Genomic DNA, 15,208 nt, shown 5'->3' on the forward strand with positions numbered 1-15,208 from the left:
TAAATGGATGCTAAATATTGAACTAAATCAAAGACAATATATGTGAACTTTGATTGTCTAACAAATGTACCTAAAAGGAACAGGAATTCTGCAAATGAGAGCCTGAAAGCTCCCTTTGTGCTTCCACCTGCTCATCCTTTGAGGTAGATTTTGTTTAGTTCCTGTAAAATAAAGGCATGACTCACTAACAGGACATATGGAGTGGTAAAGTATAGAAACTAAGATTGCAAAGCTACCACTGTGTCTTCAGAAAGCTTAACAATGATTTCAAACTGCTCATTGTTATGGTGCAGCCCCATGTTTCTCTCTTGCACACATTTTCTCATTAAAATGGGGAAGTGGTTGCTGGGAAAGTGGTGTTTGGGTGAGTGGACCCTTCCCCCTATATTTTACCTGTGCAATGCCTTGGATAATTAAATATTTATCTCCAAATGGAGATTCCAGGCTTTATTACTACCTGAATAATACATGTAACTTGAGTTATACCCTCCCAAAGGCCTATTTGCAAGTCAATTTTTTTGTCTGTTCAGCACTGCTTGTGACTACAGGCACTGATAGTATTTTAAATAAACTCTTTGGTCTATGCATGTGCTACCTGTTCTTTCTCCCCTTAACCAAATGACACCACTTGGTCAAATCAAACTAGCTATTTAAAAAGAAAAACTTCTCTCCCTCCACTCAAGAAACGTTGCTGTTAGCAACTTAACCTAATGAGGAAGTTATCCCAAAGGATGAGACATCAATTTAAATAGAGACGAAATTTGCTCTTATCACAAGGATTGCTTGGTAGGGAAAATAATAAAATTGTAGATTCTCATGACAAACACTTACAAAGACAAAATATCCCATATCCCTAAAATACATGTTCCATGTTTTTTAAACCACTTTAGGACATCAGAACTCTTCTGTGCTGATTTTGGAGAGAGAGGAAAGAACTGAGACAGTATCATTTGCTTCCCTATGCACTCATAAGTTTTCTGTGATTCCTCCACACAACTGATGAGACAAACATTTGTCAGGATTTTTAAAGTGCTATTGACAGTTTCTAAGGATATTCAAAGCATTGCTTTACTAAGAACTTAGCCCAGACACCCAGTCAGTTCTGGCAGCCTATCTCTCATGCTAAAGATGCCTCACATCAGCTGCCCTTTGAAAGGCATTCACACGAATAACTGAACTTAGTAAACAGGCTTAATAAAGTAAATCAAGAATATTTGTGTTTAGTGGATTTTTAGGTATTTTTAGGTAAATCCCTCCTTGTGTATTTAAGAGGGTGTGGCTTTGGGAACATCAGTAGCCATTGGTGCTTCAGGGAAGAGTTGCTACATAAAAAAGGAAAAAAGTTCCCTGTGCACTTATCCTGCACTTTCTAAGTGGGACCCTGCCTCCCACGGGAAAGCCTGGCTAAAGCACATCATGAAAAAGCTGCCATGGCCTTCCTGGTCATATAGGCTTCACACACTCTGTCTCAGACTCTCAAATCATCTGATGGGCCAGAAAAATGGAAAAGAAATGACACTTCACCTATGCCTGTGGATCAGGCTAAAAGCTTCCAGATGCTAAGAACTAAAGATAAGGTACACTTCCCAGCAGGGGAAAATGGAATGAGTTGTAACAATTGCAATTGCCATTTCAGAGCCTTCTGAGTGGTGAGTGGTTTCATTACAGAGAGTGTTGACAGCATGACAGCTCTCTGAGAGTGTGTACTACCTGCATACACCTCACACACTGTGCCTCCTGCTTCTGGCACCCAGAAGAAACTACCAATACATTCAGCAACATGCTAGAATGGGCTTCCTAAATTGATAAATTCAGTCCCTGCTGTCAGCCAGCTGCATCACACAATCCCCTTCATGAGCTGATAGAACATCCTCAAAACTATCAGGGGAGAGAGGTATTTTTACTAGCACTACTCTTCCTGGAAGGACAATGTAGAAACTCAAACATCTGTCATTTAGCAATCATTTCCTGCCTAAATGTAGTTGTGTACCAATTTGGTTTCATGCCAGATTTTTCTTTTAGATAAATGGTTGTTTTCCCCCTCTGGTGTTTTTCAGCCAATACATCTGTATGCAGCAACTGCATTTCCTTTAAGCCTTTCCTTTGATAAGTTAAACAAACTAAGGTATTTTACTCCTGATTTCTTATGATTAAAAAGACTTCATCCTAGACTGTTTGCCTTTTTTTTTGCTTACATTCCAGCATTAATTAGTCCTTCTCAAAGTGAAGCACCTGCACATAGTAAGAACAGTATATATTAGTATGTCTAGATCTTACAGGATGGATCCTTCCCCTCATCTCTATTTTCTCAGCAAAGATTGGTATTTTTCAGGGCTGCATCATACAGTCAGGTCTGTTTTATTTGAGTCTTCTCTACTACTGAATTTTGAACAGGAAATCTTCCAGTTGACAGCAAACACTTTTCTTTTTATCTACCTAAATCAAGACTTTGCACTTTATATTAATAAATTGAAATTCTATAAGTGAGGTAGTTTAGCTCTTCCTCATATTTTTGCAGGTGCCTTTGGGAAATCCAGTTTTTTTCATCTTTGGGGTATTGTTTTATCCCATAGTTCTTAGCAAAAATACAAAATAAAATCAGTTGCTACCTCAAATGAGCATCTTCACTATTGTTCCTTCTCAAGTATTATAATTCCCTGTTTAGCATAACCACCTTCCAATACTAAATGTGATACTTCAAGACACTCATCAAATCTGTTTATAATTTTTACTATAACAGCATTTTCAGGAACAGCAGATTGGTGCTGCCACTGTATGAAGGAAAAACATGGAACTTGTTAGGGTTTAATTAACTGAAGGACTTTTATAAACCAAAAGTACCTTTTGGAAAATTCACAATGCTCAGAATTAGTCTCAGAAACATAGAAAGGGAAAAACATTGGGGTTGTCAAGCAAAATTTAATCTTCTGTATTTGAAAGAGATGTTGCTTGGTTTAAAAATACATGACAGACAATGATCTGCAGGGACACTCTAGGACAAAAATGCAGGGCCTAATGGAACCACTAACATCTGTGGATCCAGCAGCACTTCCTAGACTGATCCTGGCTTGGGGGGAATCTTTCACTAGACAAAGAATACTTCTTTTTATATTGCCAACAAGGCTACTCATTGAGAAAGCCCTTATGACACCAGTGTGATATTAGAGCACTTCTAGGAGCTCAGGGTGGTGTTCCAGACCTTAGTTTGTGCCAGAAGGGGAACAAAGTAGGGATACCCAATAAACAGCAGGTAAGCGCTTGATCCAAACTGTAACACTTAAGACAGAACTTGCATCAGTGCTTTCTGATATGTATATAACTGATTCATTAGCAAAATCCTAGGATTAGATTAATTTTTAAACAAAATTACCGGAGTAAGCAATATTCCAGCACGTACATCTCTATACACAGAGGCAGAGGGCTCGCTGCTGCCATCTCTGGCAAGGGATCTATTCACTTATTACATTTTAAGAGAATGATGCAATCTTCCTGCTATTAAGCACCTGTCTTATTATAGACTCTGTTACAGAGAGGTCCAAGAGAAAGGCAGGAAACTGGAATGCTGGTGCACAAATGCAAATTATTTGCTAAGGTGTAAAGAATTTGTTTCTTGTTCTCACCTAGTCTAATTTCACATCTTGCTGTCTCACTGTTGCTCCAAAGGCATAAATATATATAAATAAACATGCAGGTGTGCAAGTGCATAATGATTTTTTTTCTAATAGGCACTTCTGACTGAGATAAACCCTTGCTGTAGAATTTGACTGCATCAAATTCAGGCATATTCTTAGTGACACATTTAGCATATGGAATTAAAAACCATAGAAACCACTCAAAGAATTTTGATTTCTAAACAAGAATGGTGAAAATTTCACCCACAATTCAGAATAGCTGTCATTGAGTTTCAAACTAGTTTGTACTTCTTGGTTTTTCCTCTGGTTTTTATGTTTTTAAAAATACTCCATAGCACATCTATAATATTTTATGCTACACACCCAACTAGCATTTACAGTCATTTGTTAGTAACTGATACTTGGAAGGTTACAGAAGGCTGGACTCCATGTACATCCATAATACAAGGAAGCACTATTACAATGTATTTGTTGAGATAATGAGGCAGGAAAAACAAACAAAAAAGACACCACTGCTGTAGCTGATTTTACTTTTAAAACAGTCCATTAAATGTCTTTTGGCAAATAACTTATTTAAATCAATGGGCAGCTCAGGGAATCATTTCTGTGGCTCCTAATAGAATTCTAAATTTCTTTGTTTGATTTCTTTTATTGCCATTGGTTGCATCAGACATCTGGGAACAAGTTAAAGAAATCCCAACAATAAAAAGGAAGTTTTGTGACACTGAGGTCAGAGAGTAGAAGGCTACACTGAGAGATCAAACCTACCACAATGAAGAACGTGCATCCTGCAAGGAAAGGAGGGCCCATTCTTTTTCCCAGGGCAGTACAATTTCCCTATGTGATTATATATAAAGAGCTCAAATTATTCATGCTAACACTTCCATTAGGGTCAGCTGGAGTGCAGTGAGCAGGATGTGTAAGAGCATTTCCCTGGAATCAGCAGGGACCAGGAACTCTGTTGTGCTAGATATGGTTGAGACACACTGAAGGCTCTTCTGGGCTTTTATTGGCTAAACTAAAAACAGTAAGAGGAAGAGGGAAACAGAGGCAAAGTGCAATTAGCACCTTGATGCACCTTAAAGTATTTATTTACCTTAAAGTAAATAAATGTTAGTTTCTAATAGCATAAATGTCTAACTTTTTGCTAGACCATGGCCAAACTGACTTGTCAAAGATCATACACATAATACCTGTGGAAGAGTTAAGGACTGAGTTTCATTATTCTAAAAGCAGAAGTACATCAGTTTCCAGCCCCAAACAGTTAATCCAGGGAATAACATGCTATGCATATTTACTTCTTTAACAGGAGCTTTACTGTATCTTTGTAAAAAGATACAAAAGATTAAGAAGAATAAAAAGGATCTAACATATTAAAAGATTTTTTATTATTATTTAAATGATGGGGAAAACCTAGAAAGGATAAAAGCAACCAGATAGCACCTGTTTATATTATTCATGTACCTAGAGCATTTATAATGTATAAAATATTCATTTTAATATAAATATTGTAAAACTGCCTCCCTTACTATCATTTTGAATTTAGTTCCCTGTAAGGAACATGATAATATTCTCTATGATAGAAGGGAGGATTTTTTTCCTTTATCAAGCCAAGTGTCTGCTAGAACAAGTTAAAATCAAATGCTCCTCTTAAGCATTTTTTTCCATACTCAGCCTTTCCAGAACCAGAGGTGCTGTGTTGCGAAGCCTCTGAAGCCATGGCTGGACAACATGACAGGATGTAGCATGAACTGTTTGACTGAATCAACCACAAAGCCAAAGGAAGCCACAGACTGTCACATTGAGCAGAAGGCATCTGATGGAAACTTCTTGTGACAAATTAAAATCTTTCTGAGCTCTGAAAAGTGGGTACCAAAGCAGTTCCCTAAATAAAATTCACTACCCATCAGTCCTTGTATTTACAGTGGTTTTCAGGCAGTTATTTCTGCTGTTTCTTCATTCACCTAAATCATGTAGTTAGCAGGAGCTATAACAAAAATGGATCATTTCAAAAGTAAAATCAGCTACAACAGCAACGTCTTTTGTTTTGCTTAGCCTTTAGAGCCCTTGAAAAACTCTTTTCTAAGAGCTGACAGGACTTTACAGCACTCAGGAGCTCACAGAGCTCAGCTCTTCAAATAAACAAGTCATCTATGAATACATTTATGCAATTACACCCCAATTACAAAGACCCTTAAGAGCTCTTATAGAGAGACCATGCCCATGCCCACTAGACATCATCTACATTATCAACTTCCATGCACATCCTTATGTTTGTCTCAGGTAGTGCATTATTGAGGGCTTGCCAATCAATTTTTCTGAATTCTAAATATTTTTCTATGAAGTGCTGAGAAATTCTTACCATTTGCATAACTGCTACCAGTCTGTCAATGACTCTAAGCCCAAACCATCTCCTAGTTTCAGTTTTGTCCCTAAAAATGCTGCCTTATCTTTATTTCATAGAGCAGTACTTTCTCACATAATTAAGTAAAGCTAAATATTGAACTCTAGGTGTTAGAGTAAATTGTTTTACCTAGATTGCTGCCATTTATTGCCTCATTTCCACAACGATGTCTCACTGCACACTGACAACTGCAAACTGTTCACTTAGAAATCTCTTTCCACATACTTTAGTCTTGACTTACCAGTAATTTAATTTTTTATCTTTCCAGTATAGGCACTGACAGGTCACATATATCAGAACATAAAGAGTTGTCATGGCAGATCAGACTACTGGGCCATCAAAGCCTGGTAGTCTGTCTTTCCTGTATCTCAGAGGAAGGTGCAAACCCCCACAACATGATAAGCAATTATGCAATGGAACCCATATGGGCAACATTTCTTTTTCACTTCCCCAATCAGCCTATACCTAGAAGTGAAAGATGCTATCATCCCTTCATCAGTTTCCTATGCTGTGCATGACAGACTCCCTTCCCCTGTGATTGATATTCAACAAGACTCTGTCGCAGCTAATAGGCTCAAAATCTAATTTGGCCAAAGAAGAACAAGACTAAAAAGCAAGGTTAGCAATAAAATTGTGTTTGAAAATAAGAGAAAAAGAGGGAATCTGCAGCATTAACTTTGTTGAAGTTTTATACACAAGCTGTTCAATGAATTCAGATTCACATGTGACTAGTGAAGAAGACAAAGCAAATTTTATGATCTCTGAAAGGGCCATTTGGAACAGTCATGGAGTTTGTGGCCTGGATTTATCAGCTCTCCTACAGTAAATTCTGAATAATAGTCTTTAATGGTAAAAATCACTCATGAGAAGATGCTGCTTTTATTCATACATCCTGGTGATATTTTGCATGTCATCTTCCCTGAAAAGCACAGTCCAAAACTACATCCTTGTGCAGTGATGTTTTATGGAAATTAATCAAAGTGTATAATCCCATTATCCCGTAATTCTAGCATTTCTGGACCTACTGCTCAACAATCTGTTGAGCTCAGAATAACTCAGTTTATGTGATTTCCAGTCTACTTTGTAATTATTTTCTGTAATTGACAGCAGATTATGCAGAATATCCCACAGAGATCATCAAACCATCTCTCTCTGAGCTCTCTCTGGCTTTAAAAAAATCCTTGAGATGTCAGAGGACTGTGAGTTCAGATATCCTTTTCCATAATGAGTGGTCATATTTCCATTCTTTCAAACCCTTATTTTTATCTAAAATTTGACCTTCCTTCCTGAAGGAAGAGCCAGTTTGAACCTTGCTTTATGTCTGCCGCAATGATTTGCACTTGCACCTGTCTGAGCTCATAGGATGGGCCTGGTAATTGCTCCACTGTTGGTACCACCCCAGCTCAGCAGGCAGGGGCAAGATTATTAGATATTTTAAAGTTAAGATTTCATCTACATGATCTGACAGACTGATGTAACTCAAACTGCAGTATTTTTAGGCATTGACTAATGGTTAATTAACCAGCATATGAGAAATATCTGCTTTCCTGCTAGCACCCCAGAGCTCATTGATCTACCTCCCTGTAATACACATAAAAAGATGGCATTTCTTTCAGCACTGGCTCTTTGATTGAATATTTGTCTTTGTCACTAGTCAATAACCCTAGCTCCTAATGACTTTTTAAAAACAAGTCTTCAAACACTAATTTGTATGTTATTTAGTCAGATTTTCTTTAACTGCAGGCATATCCTAAATCCCTCGCTACTCTCCTAAACTACATAGGTAACCTAAAAATATATAATGCAATATATTAAAGGTAATCCACTGCCAGCCTTAGACAGAGACTTTTTCCAGCTTATTAAGATCTAAATGATTCCCCTTAGGACCTCTACCATGTGCAAATGTGAGGCTGCCAAGGGTCACTGGGTTCAAAACTGAAACTCTCATTTTCACATCTCTCCAACGTGGGCTGAAGAAGCTGCACTGAAAGCTTTGTGCAAACACCCTTCTCTAATAACCAATAACAAAGAAGACATAGAAGCTTGATGCTGAAACAGAATCTCAGCTATAAAACTGGTCAATATTCAGCTCTACACGTTCTGGTCAATATTAAGTTCTACACAATCTTTTCCTGACTCTCATACATGATAGGCATATATGTCTAAGGAGATACAATTACCTATGAGAATTATATTCTGGGATGTGTAAAGAGACCAGGGAGCAAAGTCATTTGAAGCAAGGGACCCAATTAGGAATGCATTAAAATTCCAGTCTCTAAGTTGTACTAGGAAACTCAGAGCTTGACTGCATCTGCTTAACATTGGGATGTACCTCCAGGAGTAACCAAATATCTCTAAATTATTCCTGTCTACAGGGACTGGTATGGCTCAAAGACTAGCGTGATGTGACAAATGGATTTGGATGCTGTCCTCTTGAATATTCTTGAGACTGGGCATTGTTTTTTGGGAGTTTTTTGGTTTTTAATTGTTTTTGGGGTTTTTATAGCAATGTCAAAGAGAGGGAGAAAAAAATTAAAGGATTATTTCAGCGTTTGGACAATCCACATAACACCTGAATTCCAGAACAAAGTATCAGCCCAATTTCTATCAGATTTTTCATGTAGAAATACAATTAAAGAAATACAATTAAAATGGACAAACTGCTGTAAGTTCATTGCATTATGCTCCACATGTGATTACAGTTCCTTTCTGGCTGCAGTTCAAGTTGGGTTTCCATCACGTTTACAAGTCCTTGAACAGTCTGGGATCTTGGCATGTTAGAAAGTGATTTCCTTAAGCATCCCTGCAGAAAGAATCTTTTTTTAAATGGTCTTCAGCCTCACATGGTAAAAGTACATTAAAATAACAAGAGATTTGGAAGGAGAAGGTGGTGGTAGATAAAGAAGATATGATAATTCTTGTAGTGGGTAATGAAGATACTTCATTGGAAAAATTCTTTTAAGAGTGAAATCAGGAATTACACTGTACTTTTACAATTCTAAATCTGTTAAGTGAATATTGACTTTGGGCTTAGCAAGCTTACTTTGCTTAGCAAGCACCAAACTCCAAACTGCACAAAATTAAAGGTGCTTTTCCACATTTCACAATTGGAATCACGTCCAAGAAATGTTCAGTAACAACATGAAAAGATTTAGAGGTCACTGAAATTCCAGAGGGATAAGCATTCCTCTGTGACTTTTGCAGTGCTTCAAAGTTTGTACAAATAGACTTTCTTGTGCAAACTTGGTGGGCCAGTTACAAAAATATAAGCAGTTCCAGACAACAACAAGAACCTAAAAAATTCTCACTTAAATCACATTAAAATTTTCCAGATGATGCTTTACATCCCTTCCAAGGAGACATCATCTATAAAAACCTAAAAAAATCTATTATTTAGCAATTAAAATCCCATCAAAACTGTCATTTATCACCACACAGTGCAAACACATGCTCATATTGTTCAGACCCTGGCCAGCCTGAGTTTTTTCTTTATAAATAAACCCAAATAACAATATAAATATACATGAGCCTGTAATTTGCTGACCACAGTAGTCTCAACATTTTCCATTTTTAAATCAGATTAAAGGGGACCTTCTAGATCTGGGTAACCACCTGGAAGCCCACAAGTAAATTCTTCCATGTGGCAATTCTACAGTCAAAAACCCAATTTTTATTGCCTATCTTGTAAATAACAGACAAGTCCTACTGCAAATAATTTCATTGGAAAATATGTACATAAATATAAATATAAATATATATCCTATTTAAGATTACCTCCATTTGAGAGGCTGAGAAGAAAAGAGTATTCAAAAGTAATGATGTAAATCTCACAGTTTGAGTTTGTATCTAACAACTACTGCCCATTGAAGCAAGAGAGTCCTGTCTCAGTTCACAAACTGCTGAAAACAGTTTCTATTTTCCTGGAGTTTTATAATTATTCCCTTTTGGCTTTATAAAGCAGACTCAGTTTAAGGTCTTTTATAAACCAAATGCCTCCCACTTTCAAACATTAATTGCCAAGATAGGAGCAACAGTTCTTTATTAAGTAAGCAGGAAATAAACTAAATCTGCTGTTAACACTCTGGTTTAACAGTTTCTGTAAGTGAAATGTCACCTGGCCACTTGAGAGACAAATAATGCCAATTTCAGTGAACATGACCTGTTTTCTCCACCCTTGGGGGATAATGCATTTAGTGATAATGAAGAGTAAAGATAAGCTATGTTTCTGAGCCTGTACATCCTTTTGAGCTTTAAATTCATAAGTTTTAGAGAAACAAAAAAAGAACAATCAAGGGTCACTTAAGAACAACTACAGGTATGTACAACAGTAATATCCAGATTGAGAAGTCTGTCAGAAGTTCTGGAGATTTGAGGAGGTACTGTATCTCCTAGTTGTGTTTTTGCTCAAAGCATAGGCCTGATGCTGAAATCACAGCTGATATCATAGGTAAAACTGCAAAACCAGATTCAAAATAAGGATTATTTCACTCCTGGTATCTTCTTTGGATATCAAGTAGCAACAGAAAAACAGATACATGAAGGATGAAAAAGAACTTCATCATTTGCTTTTGGCATTGACCTGTAGCCCACTGTTACACCTGTGATAATGTAGCAGAGATCGAACCAGATACTCTGTATTCCAAATTCAGCACTGTTACACTGGCCACAACCACACTGTAACACTAAGGACTGCATTGGCTAAAAACAAGGAATTTGACTTTTCACTACCAAGATTGTCCAGATTTTGGCTTTGAGACACAGTTCTGTGAGATGCAGAACAGCCTCAAATGTCTGGGGCTACATTGAGTAAAGAATTGGTGAATATATGGAGAAATAGTTAGATACTCTTTTTTCATCTGAGACAAAGCAGTGTAACATTTCCAGAATATTTTTAGAGCTGTTGTATTGATAGAAGTCATTCAAGTTCACTGTTCAAATATGCCAGGAGCTGCACAGGAGCCTACAAAAGCCAGAAAGAGGAACTGAGTCTGCACACAGTTAGGCCTTCTTGGGCTGGAGCTCTTCTGTGCCTTGGAGAGGTTGAATTTCACCATTAAGAAGAGGCATTATGTCCAGTTTAGGTTGTTTCTTAAGTTAGACATTAAAAGGAAGGAATGAGGACACTGTAAGAGCTGCACTGAGTCAGATGAAGGACCAACTGCTCAGCATCTCAAAGGAAGAACATAAGAGGACACTCAGGAGAGCAGTGTAGGAAACAGGACAAACACAGAATGGTGCCTCCCAGGAAATATTTTGCCATCTTCCCATCAGTCAGACTTAGTGGCTTCTTAAAAGTTGTTTTCTATTTAACAGCTGCTGAAGGACCTCTTAAATTGTGTGATTTCTCCTTGCATCCATTTACACTTCTGGCCTTCAGGAAACCCTGTAGATTTTACAACTTAACTTAGATTTTGCCTGGCTGAGTATTTAACTTTATTTCTTTGAAATCCACTCAAAATCCACTTTGAAATCCAATCAAAACTTCATTGGGTGCCCCAGGGGCTTTTCCTGTGTCAAACACTGAACAACCCCTCCCTGTCCATCCATTTGTGATCTGTGATTTCATAATCTTGTTTTAGTCAAACTTTATCACTTCCTTCCCAAATTGCTCCCTTCTCTAATTTCTAGTCAGCTTCATCTCTTCTCATATGACGTAATTTACAGTCTCTGATCACTCCTAACATCCTGTATTACTTACTGTATATTTTCTGATGTAGAGAAAGACAACTGACAGATATACCATGAGTATATCTGAGTATATATATATCTGACAGATATACCATGGTATATCTGAGTATACCATGGATCAGTGTCATGGATCACAGACAAAGGGATGTTTTGTTTTGTTCACAAATCCTTTCTTAATAATTTCCAGCTCTGTGGTTTTTTGATCACTGCTGAACATTGAGCTGCTATTTTCAGAGACTCTTTGAAGTATTTTCACAATCTCATTTCTGATTAGTAATATCAAAAGTCCATTTGGTTTTATAGGCAGTCACTTTTCACTTCTAATGTGATTTTGCATTTATCATGCAAAGTACTACCAACACTAAATTATATCTGCTGTTTCATTTACCTGTCACGTAGCATCCCAGTATCCTTTTGCAACATTTTGCAATCAGATTTAGATTTTATTATCCTCAGCAATTTTATATCATCTGCAACTGTCACCTCAATATTCCTCCCCTTTCCAAACCATTTACAAATATGCTGAAAAGCAAGGTAGCAAAACAAGGTCCTAACAGATTCCAAATTTCCTCCACAGCAAGAAATGATCCCATATTCCTATTTCTGGTTTTTAGATTTTCTACTATTTTTGAAGTATTTTATATCATCCCAAGGAGATTTCATTCCTTTAACAACAGTATTTGCTCATGGTTTTGTGAAAAACTTTACTGATATCTGAATAGAGACCACTATGCAGATCAGAGAGGTGCTCACTGGCTCCTTCAAATAACAAAACAACCTGAGAGCTGATTGTTTGCTCTATAGAAGAGGATCACAGATAGATGTTTACCTATTATACACATGCTATCTACAGGCAGCTTAAATACATTTTCTGCAAATTCACCAGGGTAGAAGCCAGACTAAGCCATTCATTCCCAGTTGTCAGAGTTACCACTAAGACCTTTCCTAATTTTGTGCTACTGATAATTGCAAAAAGAAGTTGATTAGACAATGCAACAAAGACAACCACTCAGAAATTTCCTACCTAAGTTCCTTTAAAACCCTTGGACAAATACCATCAAGCCCTGGTACTGCCCATTTTACTTCAATAGCTTCATAAAAATTATACTGGAGAGAAAATGTAGAAAATTACTACCTCCACAGTGAACACTAAGACATATACCTCAGCCATATTTTCTACTCTGTTCTTACTGCTTTTGTTCCTTCTTAGTCTTTCTCCTTTTATACATGAGTAATTTATCTGCTGCACAATCTCTCTGGCAAATCTCCATGAGTGGCTGGTAACTTGTTTCCTCAGGGAAGTTTCTAATTCTCCCAGGTGCAATGAAGTCTGTAAAATAAAGCATGACAGAATTTCAGTTTGCATTCAAATGAGAACACAGAGTGTCCCTGGCACCTTGAGCTGTCATTCAAACCTGTGCAAGGTGGATGAACAGTGTGGCCACTCTTATTAATTATGGCAAAGGAAGGAAGACAGTGGAGTATCAGCTCAACCAGGATTATACTGTGCCTGTGGGATTTTACAATTAGATAACACTTGGCACTGAAATGCTAGTGTGATATCTGAAAAGAAATCTCAAATAATTTTTTGCAAATGGGGAGCTTCTTTGTACACTTAGTGAACACTCTATTTGCCTATTAGAAATGTCTGGTTTGCTACCTAAACCCAAGAGTTTATTTCCTGCTTGACCACTCAGTGCAAAGTTAATGAAATACTTGTGGAATATATATTTACAATATCTGTGGAAACAGCAGGTCTGAATATAGATTAATATTCTCTGGAGCTGGAAAATTGTATAGCCCAGTTTTTGCTTATGAACAGGGAACTGAATAAAAGTTTCAAAAGCAAGACTCAAAGAATAATTTATGGGGGTTTGCAGAGGTTCTTGTTTGTTTGTTTGTTTGCTTTCAGCTGGGCAGAGTTTACAATACTTCTTTAAAATCTGAATTTTTACTGTCCATAAAAGGATAAGGATACAGTTAAATCCTAACTGCAAAGTGGAAAGGATACAGTTAAATCCTAACTGCAAAGTCTTACTCTTGTTAAAAAACAGGGCAGTTGTGTGATTATGGGAGAAGGACAGGAACATTTTCTATTACTTACTCTTATATTTAATCAGAGTTAAACCAAGGTTATTCTACAGCAACTTCAAATTGTGACTAAGAAGAGAGAGTGTGACTCCTCAAGATTTCACTTTGTGATCAGAATATTAGTGGGATTGGATACTGTTTGAGCTTTTCAGAATTTTATTGTACTGCATTTCAAAAAGCATACATGAGGTCCTGAAAAATCAGAGCAATCAAACAAAAAAGCAAGATACATTCTTGAACAAGAACAAGAGTTTTCTGATCTCCAGCACAGTGGTGTGAGTCAGTTATCATTTTGCAGTAAATTCAATTCCATCAATAAAGCTGAGGTAGACATCAAACAGAAAACTTTAAAAGCATATCTTGGAATCCTCAAGCATGATTATTTCGTTCAGCAAAGAATAGACAAAAACACTTTTCAGGAAGGTCCTTTTTATCTTATCTCTGGCTCAAGTTTCTTTTTTTCCTGTTTTTTTTTTTTTTCCTTTTCTCCTTTTTTTGTTTTGAAGTCATGTCCAACATTAATAATACAATACTGAGCCTATCACCAAAGAGTCCATTTAGTGTCTGCAAAGCTAAGAGCCCTTTATTCAGAGGAGCTTATGAGTGGCTTATAAAAGAAGGGAAGAAATCCTACACAGAGGGATGAAGCCCTTCCAGAAACCAGGCAACAGGGCTTTGAAGGAAATGCAGATTATAAAGCAGATTCTCTCTAGTGCCTATCCCAAGTGCTTTACTGCTGTGGCAATACAAGAATAACATCATGTAACACTGTGTCTGTCTACCTGACACAAGAGGGGGGCTATGAAACACAACAAAGGCAGGAATGCTGAATGTAGTCCCACTCACAGGGAATAGATTACTATATCTATAATATTTTCTCTGTCTGCATTCTCTAATAATAATAATATATAATTCATCATAACAGATCTTGCTATTATGAAAGGCAAAGTACATTTTATATGTGTGCTGTAATTTTGTTGTACAGTGTCACAAGTCAAAAGGGAACACATCTGACATGCACTTCCCTAGAGAAAGCTTTATGGAGGTATTGCCTGTAAATCCCAGAGCTCTTCTATGCTCTAGTCATGTTTCTCCACCTTACAGTAGTTTATTATTTGAACAACTGGAGATGGAAAACTCAACAAGTCTGCTATATTAAAAGTACCATTAAGCAATTCTGGAGTTAGCACTGGTGATTTCTGTGCATTTATGTTTTATGTTATCAACCATTGCTGTTCTGTAACCACAATTCTCTGAAATTCAGCGCAGAGAAGTGCCAAAGAATTGGTCCCACAACACAGACAGTCCCAACTGTGTTCAATGTCTGCCTAAGATTATTCCTGTCCTTTCATGTTGAGTGCACAGCAAGCAAGCAGAAGTTGGCACAGATGTG

Source organism: Ammospiza nelsoni, chromosome 7 (assembly GCF_027579445.1).
Source record: "Ammospiza nelsoni isolate bAmmNel1 chromosome 7, bAmmNel1.pri, whole genome shotgun sequence".
Classification (NCBI taxonomy): domain Eukaryota; kingdom Metazoa; phylum Chordata; class Aves; order Passeriformes; family Passerellidae; genus Ammospiza; species Ammospiza nelsoni.